The 14,573-nt window shown below is 37.1% G+C and overlaps 1 protein-coding gene across 2 annotated transcripts in view; it reads left to right on the forward strand.

Moving 5' to 3' along the window:
* The window catches only part of nr3c2 (nuclear receptor subfamily 3 group C member 2), a 185,185-nt gene that overhangs the window by 42,797 nt on the left and 127,815 nt on the right, over positions 1–14,573 (forward strand). The window lies entirely within an intron of this gene.

The raw sequence follows: 14,573 nt of genomic DNA on the forward strand, positions 1-14,573 counted from the left end.
AACTTTGTTCCTTTTTGAGTAATTGTTTTAAGAGCTGCAGTCAGCTTCATTTTGACTTTCTAGTGTGCCTTATCCTTGCTTGGTAAGAGAGAGACCTTGCATTGATTTGGAATGTTGATTACATGTCTTGGGAATCTTTTTCTGGTACTTTAATATCTTATTTTGGCCAGCCAAGCCTAAAGCAGGAATTATAACTTAATAAGCAAAATGTTTTATTTAAAACAACATTAGTATCATTATTATTACCATAGTTTTTTGTGACTATGTCGAGAAATGAGAAAAGTCTTAACTTTACTGGGAAAGTGGGGTGTTGTGAGTGGCATATACAGGTATAGGATGCATTATCCAGAAAGCAAATCCAAATTACAGAAAGGTCATCTCCCATAGACTGCATTTTATCTCAATAATTAAACATTTTTAGAACTATTTTCTTCTTCTCTGTAATATTAAAACAGTTCTTGAACTAAGATATAATTAATCCTTACTGGAGGAAAACCTGCCCTGTTGGATTTAATTAATGTTAAAATTATTTAAGGTATGAGAATCCAAATTCCCTTATCTGGAAAACCACGTCTCAAGCATTCTAGATAATAGGTCCCATACCTGTACCATCGTATACACCATTTGGCAATTACATATATTATCGCCTAACACATCTTAGCCTTTTGTTGCATGCGTTACATTGAACTATTGCAATGAATATTTAACAGAAACTGCAAGAATTTATGGCAAGAGAGATCGTCTGACTCTAGTTTTATTGACTTTTACGTTATGACCTGTTTCTGTGTCAGAATTTCATAATTACATTTTTATGACTCACCGCACCTTTCTGTACTGTAGTAAGCTATGTGTATAACCTTCATATAATTCATATAAACCTGTCACACTATTATGTCCTTTACTGGGAGAGACAACTAAAGTTGGCTAAGAAGATACTGGTCATTGTTACAAAACTTCTTAGTTGCCAGTTAAATAAATCTTAATATGTATGCAATTTTCTCAGTAATCGTGTGCAATAGATTAATGCAAAGTGGATAAGAAATTTTTGTATTATGATTTATGTAATTGTTGTACTGGCAAGTTTTATGCAGTTGTAAATTTCCAAGGAAAATGCACCTAAAATGTGAAAAATCACTTCAGGGCAAATAAACCACTATGGTGTGTGTTGCAGGTGTCATTTTCTATAGACATGTGAACACTGAAGCCTTTGGTGAATACAACAGCTGTTGACTGCCCAAGGTTGCTTGGAGATGCAGCCAAAAGTTGTCTTCCCAAAAATCTCATCAGTGAAGTCATAAGGGCTCTCTGTGGCTTAGTCCATAAAAACCGTTTTCATTCTAAAGTCAAATTATTTTGGATTTTCTGCTATTAAAGGACAATGAAAGGTTAATATAAACTAAAAGTAATTCTAAAGGCATTCTTTTTAAGTACTTACTGCATATCTAAATTCCCAGATCCCTGCTTGCTTCTCTGAGATATGGTGCTGGCAGCCTACAGCAGTGTAAAGACTACAATGACATCACTGAAATCTCTCTGTCCTTCCTGTAGGCTGCCAGCGGCAGCCTTCCTATTCTCTGAGCATGTGTGTAACTTGATCCTGTCTGCTGTTCTGAGCTACACATGCCCACCAGCTAATCAGAAGCGGATCTGGCAGAGGGGTGGGGGGGGGAGGGAATGAAACACGTGTGCAGTATGAAGCAAGGAGGGAAAGGAAGGGAGAATACCTTTTTAGAGATGGCTGCCTGTTCTAGAAAATGTGAAGTAAGTGTGACTGAGTAAATATTTGATTAGGTGAGCCAAAAGTGTGGCGTTTTTACTAAACAATAGGAGGACTATTGGGCAGTATGCTTTTTAAATTTTGACTTGCATTCTCTTTTAAGTATTCCTCCATCAACTCCCCATCTTTTTTTTCTGCTAATTCACTGCACATGCTTTGTGCTGCTGTCACTTACCTGATCTTAGGGACCTGCTCAAAATGTACTGTGTATATAGAATATAAAAGTCACAAAACAAGGCTATTGAGTAATTAATTTAGATCCTCATTACAGCTGAGAAACAAGTGTAATTTGCGTGAATTAAACCTGTAGTGTTAGCTTCTATCATATATGAACCTAATTTTCTGCTTGATGATTTGTGAAGACTCCTAAGCATTACTTCTCAGCAGCTGTACAGAGCACACCTGGCAAAAGCCAAGATGGTGACTCTGTGCAAAACTTTGAAAGCCTGTTTTGTTACTTTTCAGCAGGGATCCCCAACCTTTTATACGTGTGAGCCACATTCAAATGGAAAAAGTGTTGGGGAACAATACAAGCATGGACAAAGTTCCTGGGGGTGCCAATAAGAGCTATAATTGGTTATTTGGCAGCCCCTATGTGGACTGGCAGCCTACAGAAGGCTTTATACTGGGTTTTAGGCAACGAAAACTTACCTCCAAGCCAGAAATTCAAAAATGAGCACCTGCTTTGAGGCTACTGGGAGCAACATCCAAGGGGTTGGTGAGCAACATGTTCATGAACCACTGGTTGGGGATCACTGCTTTCAGGGTAGATGTAGTGCATAAAGCACCATTATCAGTGTGTCCTGCCCTTTCTCCCATAATAGGATAAATAAGCATAATAAATTGGAGTAAAATTGTGAGAGAGGGAATCAGGCTAAATAATGACTCTAATATTGACCTCCGTTGTTATGGAATCATGGATAATGTGGTTTTCATATTTGTCTTATGTGCTCTGTTTAACAGTAGAACCCATATTTTATATTATACTTTATATCAATTTTTTTTTTCTACAGAAGCTCCTTACCAGTTGAAGCAACTTTATACAATTTATTTATTTGGTGTTTTTGTTATATTCATTTCTCACATTTCAACTAGGGTTGCACAGAAATACACTATTTTCGCATTCAGCCGAATCCTTCATGAAAGTTTGGCCAAATACCGAACCAAATACTAATTTACAAATGCAAATTAGGACAAGGAAGGGTTAAATAGAACCACACGTCCAAAAATTCTCAACTTCTGGTTTATGTGACAAAAATCACATGATTTTAATGATTTGATTTGGTTCTTCTAGTACCATGGATTTGCCTGAATCTGAATCCTGCTGAAAAAGGTTGAATCCTGAACTGAATCCTGGATTTGGTGCACCCCTGATTTCAACCCCTTTTACCTCCACCAAGAAATAGTAAAATGTAAGCAGCAGCTTTAACATAAAACAAAAGTAGGGTTTAATTAAAAATAATGCATTATTTGTACTTATATTTACCTTATATGGGCAAGAACATATGCAAAAATCAGCAAATAAAAAAAAAAGTATAAATGTTCAGCTCTATTCTTGCGTGCATTCAACTCCCCTTCATCTCATTACTCAAGTTCACCTTTTATTTAAGCATGAGACGCAATTTAATCCACTGACTCATTCATCGTGCCTCGTAATTACTGTACTTTTTGCCCTTGTTTCTCTTTCCTTAATATTCCCTTTACAAAACATCACCCTCCCCTGTTGGCTCCAAATATTCAAACACGTGTTCTTTACACGTGAGCCGCCCTGTCATTAATTTATTTAACGCCCAAGTCATTTACAGTAAGTTAACACGTAACAGTGTGCTGTCTGGGTCTTCCGACAAGAATTAACCTCTTTACATTAGGTTTCCATCTTATCTAGTATGCGGCCGGTTAAAAGTGCATCTTGTCTCTCATGAGTGAAGTTGTTTGGCTTTAACGGGGAGGGGGGCTACTTTCAGTTATTTTAGGCTCATGTAAACAGATTTGTATGAACTTTTGTTTTGGGCTCATTACATAATCCCCAGCTGTCAGGCAGCAGCACACTGCAATGCTGTTGAAGCTGTTTCCACAGGCAGCGGGCGTTGGGGTTCCTAAATGACACCAACAGTAGGGCTGTGTGGCCGGAGACAGGAGCTGCAGTTGTACCGATACTTTCCTCCTTCCTGTTGGCCAATCCAGCTCCCAGCTTACTGTAAATGTGGCAGGCTGCCAGTCTGTGGCGCAGAGCCTTTTCTTCTTCAACTTGTAATACTGTAATCTGGCGAGAAGACAAGAATTACAGTCGCGCTTGTTGTTTGTTTCTGTATTTTTCCCTGGCTGAGCGTGTCAGGGCTTTGAGAGTGTGGGAAGATGTGAAACGAAATGTTCGGATTGGTTTAAAAAGCAAAGAAAACAGGGACTTAGTCTGCAGCATAAATAGAAAGGCTTAATAACTCTGCTTGTATAACCCTGTTGTCTTTATGGTTTATAGTGTAAATCCTACCTATGCAGCTAACCCTTTCCTTTCTGGGCTGTGCACACAATTCCGACACAGTTCTCACTCGCTTGCAAGGGGGGGGGGGGGGGTTGCTTGATCCTTATAAGGTCAGTAATGCCTTGGAGAAAAATTCTGCGCTCTTTCATCTCACAGAAGGATTTAACTTAGCCTTTGGACCAGCTGATCCCATGCTTGTTTATTCAAATGTGAAACAAATAGTATAAGAAAATGTACACTCTGTCGTGAAATCTAATGTCACAAGGAAATTCAGTGACCTAATAAAGGCACAAGGCTGCTGCATCAAGAAGGCTGCATGCTTCTGCATCATTGTGAGTGCATCTAGGCAGTAATGTACACATGCAGCAAATTCTAGACATTTAGCTGGTTTCCTATGTCCCAACTTGTCATGGGATGTCAAAACAAAGTTTGCTCCAGCTGGATATTAAAACTATTAATTTGACAAACGCACTTTCTCCAAGATGAGTTCATAAAGAGTACAGAGCAGGGGGTGCTTGAACTGCTGACTGATTGTATGTATGTATGTATGTATATTTTTATTTATATAGTGCTATTTATGCACACAGTGCTGTGTAGGAAAACAATAAAGTAATAGAACAGACGGGTTATTACAATAATAAATACAAAGCACAGTTATTATTAAAGATTAAGAGATAAGTGTCAAAAAGACAAGAGAAAGTAGGTCCCAGTCCCACAGAGCTTACAGTCTAAGTGAGTAAGTAACTTACAGATACAAATAGGAGGGTGCTGCAGGTTACAGTGGGTGACACTGCAATATAAGTGGCAATTCCCAGTTAAGGTGCTATGTAAGTGCTCCAAGGTAGTCTTTCCATTTATTTCTGAAGAGACTGAATTCAAGGATGGTATTCCAAATGTAAGGAGAAGCTAGGCAAAAAGGTTTAAGGTGGAAAGCAGCAGTAGTATTGGGGGGTACAACCAAGCATTTGCCCGGAGAATAGTGAATGTTGGCCAGGAATGTATGGAAACACAAGAAAAGAGATGTAGTGAGGTACAGAGGAATGAAGGGCTTTGAAGGTTATGAGGAGTTATTTTCTGTTTTATGGGAAGCCATGACAGGACTTTAGCAGCTGTGGGACTGTGTACTCTCTTGGATGAGAGGAGGAGAATTCTGGGAGTCCAGTTAGAAGCATGTTGCAGTAGTTTGACAATATTAGGTAAGACATTAAAGTGAAGGAGAGGAAGGATTCACAGGGTGAGCATGCCATGAATAGAGATACTAAAGTTTAAAGTAGTTTGGTTTTTGTTAGATTCAGTGAAGGTGGTTAATTCATCCAACTAGAGATTGCTATGAGGCAGTTAGAAATGTGGGTCTTCGTTTTAGCTGTTAATGTCAATATTAATTTTGTCTGGGATAGGATTCATTTGACACAGAAGAATCTTTATATTAATGGAAATTGAGCATTGATACCAGGGCAGAAAAATTCCCAGCTTTATTGATGTGAGGGGCATGACAATATCCAATGATGTTACATGATTTAATTGGACACACAAAGTAAAGGTAGCCATACACAAGCCAAGAAAAGCTCATAATGATGAGTGAATCTGTCCCGTTTCGCTTTACCTAAAAATTCACGAAAAAATAGCAAAATTTGCCAAGAGAATTTGGGAGATGGCTTTGCTGTAATTCTGAGGCTTCTGGATAACAGGTTTCCAGATAGTAGATCCCCATACTTGTATTAGTAAATAAGTTGATAATAATGAATATAAAAGAAAATATTTTGCCACAATAAATTTGAAGCATTAAATAGTGATGTGTTGTAGACAGTTTTTATGAACTATTGTATACTAAAGTACACTGGAACATAGGGACATATGTCCCTATGTGCCACACTATAGATATGGACACGCTGTTAAAAAAGAGGGAGAGATTCTAAACTTCAGTTTGTGGCTTGCCCCGTAAAAGTGTACGTGACAATTGACAGATCTGCTTCAAAAGCAGTATTTACACTTTGTTTTCTAATTTTAGGGAATATGCCATACAAGGGTTATCTTCCATATAATTTGGATTTATAACGCTGTAAAGTATCAGAATATAGAGTACTGCATGCACAGAATATTCTTTCTCTCCATATTGTAAATGTACATGGGTGAGAGCTGCCGTAAGCTTCCACATAACCAGGCCCATCTGTTTTTGTTCATAGATGGTATTCTTTTGAAATTTGGCAAGCATTCCTTTGCTCTAGCAGGCGATATTGCAGCTCCTACTCATATATATTAGGGATGCACCGAATCCACCATTTTCAGATTCGGCCGAACCGCCAAATCCTTTGTGAAAGATTTGGCCGATTACCAAACCGCATATGCAAATTAGGATACAGAGCCGCATGCGCAGTGTATAGCGAAACATGTTCAACTTCCTTGTTTATGTGACAAAAGGTCACGTGAGTTTAAGAATTGGGTTCGGCCAGGAGCGTGGATTCCGAATCCTGGATTATTCATATACATATACACACACAGGTATGAGACCTGTTATCAAAAATGCTAAGAAACCATTAAGGGTTTAAAGATTAAAATCTTAGTTGGGATCAAGTACAAGGTACTGTTTTATTATTACAGAGAAAAAGGACATATTTTTTAAAAATGTGAATTATTGGATTAAAATGGAGTCTAAGGGAGATGGCCTTTCCATAATTTGGAACTTCCTGGATAATGGATATATATATATATATATATATATATATATAGCATGAAATAATCCATGGCCGGCACACCCTTAAAATTCAAAAAATTTTTTTATTGAAAACTCATTGTTTAAAAACCAACGTTTCGGTCCTCATTAGGACCTTTATCAAAGGTCCTAATGAGGACCGAAACGTTGGTTTTTAAACAATGAGTTTTCAATAAAAAATTTTTTTGAATTTTAAGGGTGTGCCAGCCATGGATTATTTCATGCTAAATACTCAGATTTTGGCTGTGCACCCCACAGAATACTAAAAGCCTTGGAGTGCAGACACCATCAGGACTGATATATATATATATATATATATATATATACAGAAAAGAACAGAGCACACCCTAATAGTAATCAAATGCCCCAGGTGCTTGCAAAAACCATGTATATAGCAAGACAATGAGCCGCACACGCAGGGACTTTGTTAGAAAACAAAAAATTTCTTTAATGAAAACGATCCAACGTTTCGAGCACCAACTGTGCTCTTCCTCAGGGACAAACCAAAAGACAGTGCAAACCTCACCCCCCATAAATACCCCACCACAACAAAAAAAAAAAAAAAAAAAAAAAACCTTTTTTTGTGGTGGGGTATTTATGGGGGGTGAGGTTTGCACTGTCTTTTGGTTTGTCCCTGAGGAAGAGCACAGTTGGTGCTCGAAACGTTGGATCGTTTTCATTAAAGAAATTTTTTGTTTTCTAACAAAGTCCCTGCGTGTGCGGCTCATTGTCTTGCTATATATATATATATATATATTTATTTATATATATATATATATATATAATGCAGATATGCAGAGAGGATATTCTCAATCCGCAGTGAGGGTATATTTTTGCTGCATGCATCTTTACATTTGTGCTTTAGATAAATTTAAACATGTGCAATATACTTTAATATAATCTGTTTATATACTGGATTCGTAATCTCATTATGTAGACACAAGAAAGAAATAATTTCAAACCTTAGCGGAGCTTGACTAATGGTGACAGATTGATCATTATTTCAGTTCATTAATAAGATCTATTAGTTTTTCATTGGTTTAATATGGATGATTTTCTCAGGGCATGGAAAGAGTCAGTTTTGACATGTTACAGGCTGAAGGAGTTGAAGGAATATTTCCTGTCTAGCCTGTTTAAACTTGTGTATACACAAAGAATATTATACAGCCGGGCTGCCCAGTCTGCCAGCTGTTGGTTATCTATGATCCCCCCACCCCCCATCATTCTGGTGGTTTGGTATTAGATGGAGGGACATAGAGCACAAATTAATAAATGTAGCAATTAGCAAAGTAAATAAACATTGGTTTCAGAGCTAAAATCACATTTGTGTAATTAAATTAAAAATGTAATAGTTAATTACAAAACCAAGTTTCAGGAATATAATTGTATGTAGTTATTCTAGTTTCCATATATGTCAAGTTTCTATTACTCTTCTATTTTACAGGTACCTTCAACATTTGACACTTTTCCTTAGCACTGTACAGGAATCAAATTCAGAATCAAATTCAAGTCTCAGAGCTCTACAAACTCACCATATGGGAAGAAATTACAAACACATATTTATGGGCATAATGACAAACATTTTTTCTTTTCATTTTTTCCAATACTAGCCCACATTTTGTTCACCTAATATATTGACTACTAAAGGGGCAGTTCAGATTTAGCATATTGCATAAGTGGCATTTAAACACTGTTCATCTTCCTGTGTAAGAACAAAAACATATTTTAGAGAGCTTATGTGTGCTATATAGCCAATTTTCAAAGGGCTGCCGCAGCAGCTTTTTGAAAAGAGGGCCTTTTTGTATATATGGATATACTTTTCTGACATGTTAAGTAAAAGATTAAACTTAAACAGGACCTGTCCAGATATAAAAAGCTGTATAATAAAAGTCCATTTTTTTTTTGGTTTACAGTATTTACTTCCCCACCTTTATGTATCAGGCATAGCAATCACTTTCACTTTCCATCTCACTGTACTCCTCAGATTGCCCCTCTCTACTCGGTGACTATAATTGTGTAACCTGTGCATGGATATTAGGTCTCTTATTCTGGTGCATACACAAGATTTTGGGGTAATACAAAACTTGCCTTCATAAAAGTGTGCCTGTCTGCTTGTTGTGTAAATTTCAACACTGTAGGAAACAACATTTTTCTAATTGATATAGTGTAAGTAAAAATTTTTTTTTTTGCTTGAATAAAGGTGGCCATTCGTAGGCAGATTTAAGCTGCCAATTCAACCCATTCAGACTGATATGGCAGCTTATCTGCCCGTGTGTGGGGCCCTCCAGCGATCTGTCCGACCTGCAGGCAAAAATCTTCCAGATATCACTTGAGCAAATTTAAATGTCCCGTTTGGACGGGGACCTCATAAGCTCATTGATACAGTCATCTCCCCAACAGCCTGCATATTATTCTTGTGATCCAATTGGGGCAAAAAATTGGATCTGCTAAATATTGTCTACCTCATGATGTGTGTATCAGGGACTAAGCTGCTCTTTTAATCTTTACATGTATGCCCAGTTTACAGTGCCGGGCCTAATTGGGCAGGCACCCGGAGCAACCCAGCCTGCCGTTTCGCCCTCCACACGACCCGTGTGCACACAGGGACGGGCATGCTCAGTCATGGTGCGGGATGAGGCCACACCAGAGGACATAGACCAGTAAGCTGGCTGAAGTGGTATGGGCCTAGCACCACCCCCCCCCCCAGCCGCCAGGGTTCCACTAGTTCCAGCCCTGCCAGCTCAACACTATAAAAAAAAGGGCTGGTATTCTTTCAGAAAACTCACTATCGCTTATCTATTTTATCCAGATAACAGGTTTGAGTCTTTTTAAGAGTGTAGGTCTTTGTAAATTATGTTCTCCTGCAAAACAGGAGGGTGTATTCCTCAAGAAAATACCTTTAAGAAAGATATTTTCTTCATGGAGTATCATTGAAATTACTAGGAACAATATTGTGTAAAGTTGATTAAAGGAAATTCCTTGCATAGAATGCATTTGAACATTTTGGCCCATAGTCAAACAAGTCATTCTTATAAGACATTACTGTGCTAAATATTTTTTTATTGTGGGGACTACAACACAATCACAGTGGGGGAATTTAATAAAAGTCACAAATGAAAAAGGCACAAACGAGAATATATTTTGCATTTCACAAATCATATTGGTTTTTTTTTGTTTTTGGTTTTTTTTGTAATAGAACTGGTGGACTATAAAGAGGTCCTTATGTCAGATTTCAAATTTGCGAATTTTTAAGCTTAAATAGTTTGCTTTTATTTATTCAAACTTGAATCTTAAAAACATGAAAAATGGAAAAAAAAAACCTCAATGCAGAGCAATCAGCTTTTATTTATCATTTTCAATTAATTTACCTACTTTCTAAAAACTCAGAAACTTGAATTATAAAAAATGATTGAATTTTGCTAAGATAACCTCCAGTGACTTTTACATGAACTTGCTAGCTTTAAGATGCCGAATTTTAACATTTGAGATTTTCAAGTTTTTTTTGTGCTTAATAAATCTTGACCATTTAAGTTTTGAGAAACCTACTTTGAATTTATTAGTTTTACCTCAAAAATACATGACGAAAAAGACCCATAGGGGCCGATTCACTAAAGGTCGTTAACGCTTAACGCATAGTTTTTTTAAAAAGTGTTCGATAATTAAGTGCCGATTCATCAAAGTCATTGCACATGTGTTACCACTCATATCGCATGCGCAAAAATCCTGCTTATCGCAAAGCGTTATTTCCATCACATTGAGGTAATTATCGAATAGAAATAATACTAACGCATAATTCACAAACAAATTGTTTGCAGCTGGTGATTGTCTGTAGGGACAAGATGGAGTTTGCAGTCTGATTTTTTCAAGTATGTGATCGTCCCTAGAGTGGTGCATCCTCCAGTTTTCAGGGAAATGGTCATTTTCAGAACGGTAGTTTCCATAAAGTAACTGCTACGTGTGTAATAGTGTGTGCTAATATCGTGTGCTATAAAATAACGCATAAATATATCGCATGGTTTAAAGGAACAGTAACACCAAAAAATGAAAGAGCTTTAAAGTAATGAAAATATAATGCACTGTTGCCCTGCACTGGTAAAACTGGTGCATTTGCTACAGTAACACTACTATAATTTATATAATAAGCTGCTGTGTAGCCCCGGGGGCAGCCATTCAAGCTGGAAAAAAGGAGAAAAGGCACAGGTTACATAGCAGATAACAGATAAGTTTTGTAGAATACAATAGTGTTTTATCTGCTATGTGCCTGTGCCTTTTCTCCTTTGAATGGCTGCCTCCATGGCTACATAGCAGCTTATTTATATAAATTATAGTAGACTTTCTGAAGGAAACACACAACTTTTACCAGTGCAGGGCAGCAGCACATTATATTTTAGTTACTTTTATACACTTTCATTTTTTGGTGTTACTGTTCCTTTAAAATAACGCTTAAAAATATGTCATCGCCAGATAAATAACGACAATAACATTGCTTCTTAATTCTGACAAGTGTCCTGTTAGTGAATCGCTCGGTAATTCTCAAAATATAAGAAGTGATAATATTTTTAACGCATGCTATAAATATCACTCATTTTTTCGGCCCCATAGTGTAACAATATAAGAGAAAATGGATGGTGAAACCAGAAGGGGAACAATAGAAAAAATCTTCTGCACACCACGTACATACTTTCATAGGGTGCTTTACTTCCTCAGCTGCTCCCAAGCCATTCAATATACCCTATGTGCAGTGAAGAAGCACATCCCCAAAAGCTTGTGCCACTCGTTTCTGAAATAAATGTGTTAAAGGCATTGCTGGAATATTGGTGCGCTTCTTCCCTTCACAAAGGAAACCAGAAGGGGACAGAAGGCAATAGCAAAAGGTAGATAAGTACTTGAACATAACCATTAATTTGGAGCGCAAAAAGCAGTGAAAAGGGAGAGGGCAGATATAAAATAAGAGAAAATATGAGGATAAATGGTCTAAATACAGGATAATAACATAAGAGATGGTTGATAACATTTTTGACTATGGGACACCAAATGAATAAACAGGAGAACAGATAAGTTAATCAATATGAAAATAATGCAAAACATTACAAGAGCAGAGCCTGCAAAATTGAAGAATAAAAAAGAAAACCGAACAGCAGTCTTAAGTGCAACAACACTCATTCTTAGAACAACACTCATTCTTAGAACATAAGTTGTGAACATTTTTTATTTGGTATAAACATTGTATTTTGTTTCACTTAATTTTTTGTTTCTGATTTTGGAATAGCACAGACCTGTTCTTGTCTGCTGCCTGCCCTGACCTTTCCCTATAACATTGACTCTTCTTTGCTTTCCCTGACCAGTGCAGTTCTATACAGTCAGGGAAAATGGGAAGGTAAAATGGAGCAAAGGTACAGTGCCCAAGGGGAATCAAACCCACTCTTTGATTCTGAGCATTGCCATTGCTATTGCACTTTTAGAATTGGGGCTTTAAGTTAGTGACACCTAGTAAACATCAGTATGGAGTTTGTTACAGACCTCATCTACATTCAGTGAGCCAGACAATAAAAACAGTATCGCATAAAACTTGATTGCTTACTTTTGATTTCACATTCTTGATCACGGATAAGCAAAGGTCATTGTGAAAAGTAAGCTGTAAGCCAGACTTTTATATGGCTTTAGCTAATATGTAACATCTAATGTTGATATCAAATGTTGTGTGACTTGCTTATGTTTGTTTCATGGATCCCCTGGGGGATTTTATCATAAATGTGTTAAAACTCCTCCCACATCTCAAACGCCTCTTCATGAGAGACTTGTTTTTGCTTGTCATTGAAGAAAAACACGATGACAATGAATCATATATTTATATTTAGCTCTAAAGCGTTTTGAACGTATGTATAATGCTGTACATTCAACTTGCAATGGGCAAGTCTTGAGTTTCCACCTGATTTTTTTCTAAAACTAATTTAATTAATGTATATTTGTATCTTGTATACATCTGATTTTCATCTGAATTGCTTTTTACAATTTCTTTTAAGAATGCATTATGCCTTAATAGGAGCTGTAGTATTAAACGGAAGAGAATTATTTTCGTGGTTGATTCATTTTCCTTTTTTTCATTAATCAGGAAGAGCATACAGCGTCTCATGTAAAAACACAGTAGAGAGATAAAGAACTGATTTGAAATATGTGATTCTAACTACTGACTGATTTTAAATAAACCCTTTTAATTTACAAGGTATAGTCAAGCAAGCGTCCTAATATTTATTCATATTACCTGTACAGATATGGGATCCATTATCCGAAAACCCGTCATCCAGAAAGTTCCGAATTACAGAAAGGCCATTTCCCATAGACTCCATTATAAGCAAATAATTCTAATTTTTGAAAATGATTTCCTTTTTCTCTGTAATAATGAAACAGTACCTTGTACTTGATCCCAACTAAGATATAATCAATCCTTATTGGAGGCAAAACAATCCTATTGGGTTTATTCAATATTTAAATGATTTTTTGGTAGACTTAAGTTATGGAGATCCAAATTACGGAAAGATCTCTTATCCGGAAAACCACAGGTCCAAAGCATTCTGGATAATAGGTCCCAACCTGTACCTGGATTTCACTTGCTTCCATGGCATCTATATTTACCACTGTAGATGAAGCAGTATGGCCACAAATAAATCCTACATACACATAAGTTGTTGCCATTGATCCCCTCAGAGCTTTTCTTTTGTGGAATCTTAAACTTTTCAAGACTTTCAAAGTGAATGTTTGTATGCTGTACAGTAATGTAAAATAGGTCTCCTGTTTTTTTGATGTTAAAGAAAGAGAAAACTTTCTGGAATTGAAGACCAGGGGTCCATTACCCCTGGCATTTAATTCTGTATTACCAGATCCTAGGACATAGGGAAATGTCCTCACTTCACTCACAATAATAATTTTAGTATTCTGATTGACTGCTACTGTGGAGCCAAAGTTCTGTTTATTTTGGTTTACATGTTGCAGAATCCAGTCAGTTGCCTGGGCATCTGGTGTGGATCTAATCTCAATGTGACTCCATTGAAATGAATGGGGATTTGATAGTAAGTAAAGGTCCCCATACACAGGCCGATTCTAGCTGCCGATATCTGTCCCTTAGACCGATTCGGCAGCTAATTGGCCCGTGTAAGGGCACTACCGACGGCCCTTTCGGACCAATATCTGGCCTCAAATTAGGCAGATATCGATCAGGCAGGTTAAAAAATCTAGTCGGATCGGGGAACGCACCGGCTCGGGGACCTTTAGAGTGCTCGGGTTGGCTAGGTTTGCATCAAACTCAGGTTGAAAGTGGTCTGATGACATAGTGTGAATAGATCCAGCAGACTCTGGTAGAAATGCACAAGACAGACCGTGATTTGATTAGTTAGATGACTGTCCAGTTCAATTTTAAGAAATGTAGTTGTGGGAAAGACTCCTAAAAATAAATCACCTTTCAAAAAAAAAAACAAAAAAACCCAAAACCCAACACATGATGTCCAAAGAGCACACAAATTTCATGGTTATGATGTCTAATCTTGTTGGTAGATTGCAGAGCTTTCTTCTAATTGTTCCCATTAAATGGTGTTTGCATGAAAACAATATTC

The sequence above is a fragment of the Xenopus tropicalis genome, chromosome 1 (assembly GCF_000004195.4).
Source record: "Xenopus tropicalis strain Nigerian chromosome 1, UCB_Xtro_10.0, whole genome shotgun sequence".
NCBI classification, from domain to species: Eukaryota; Metazoa; Chordata; class Amphibia; order Anura; family Pipidae; genus Xenopus; species Xenopus tropicalis.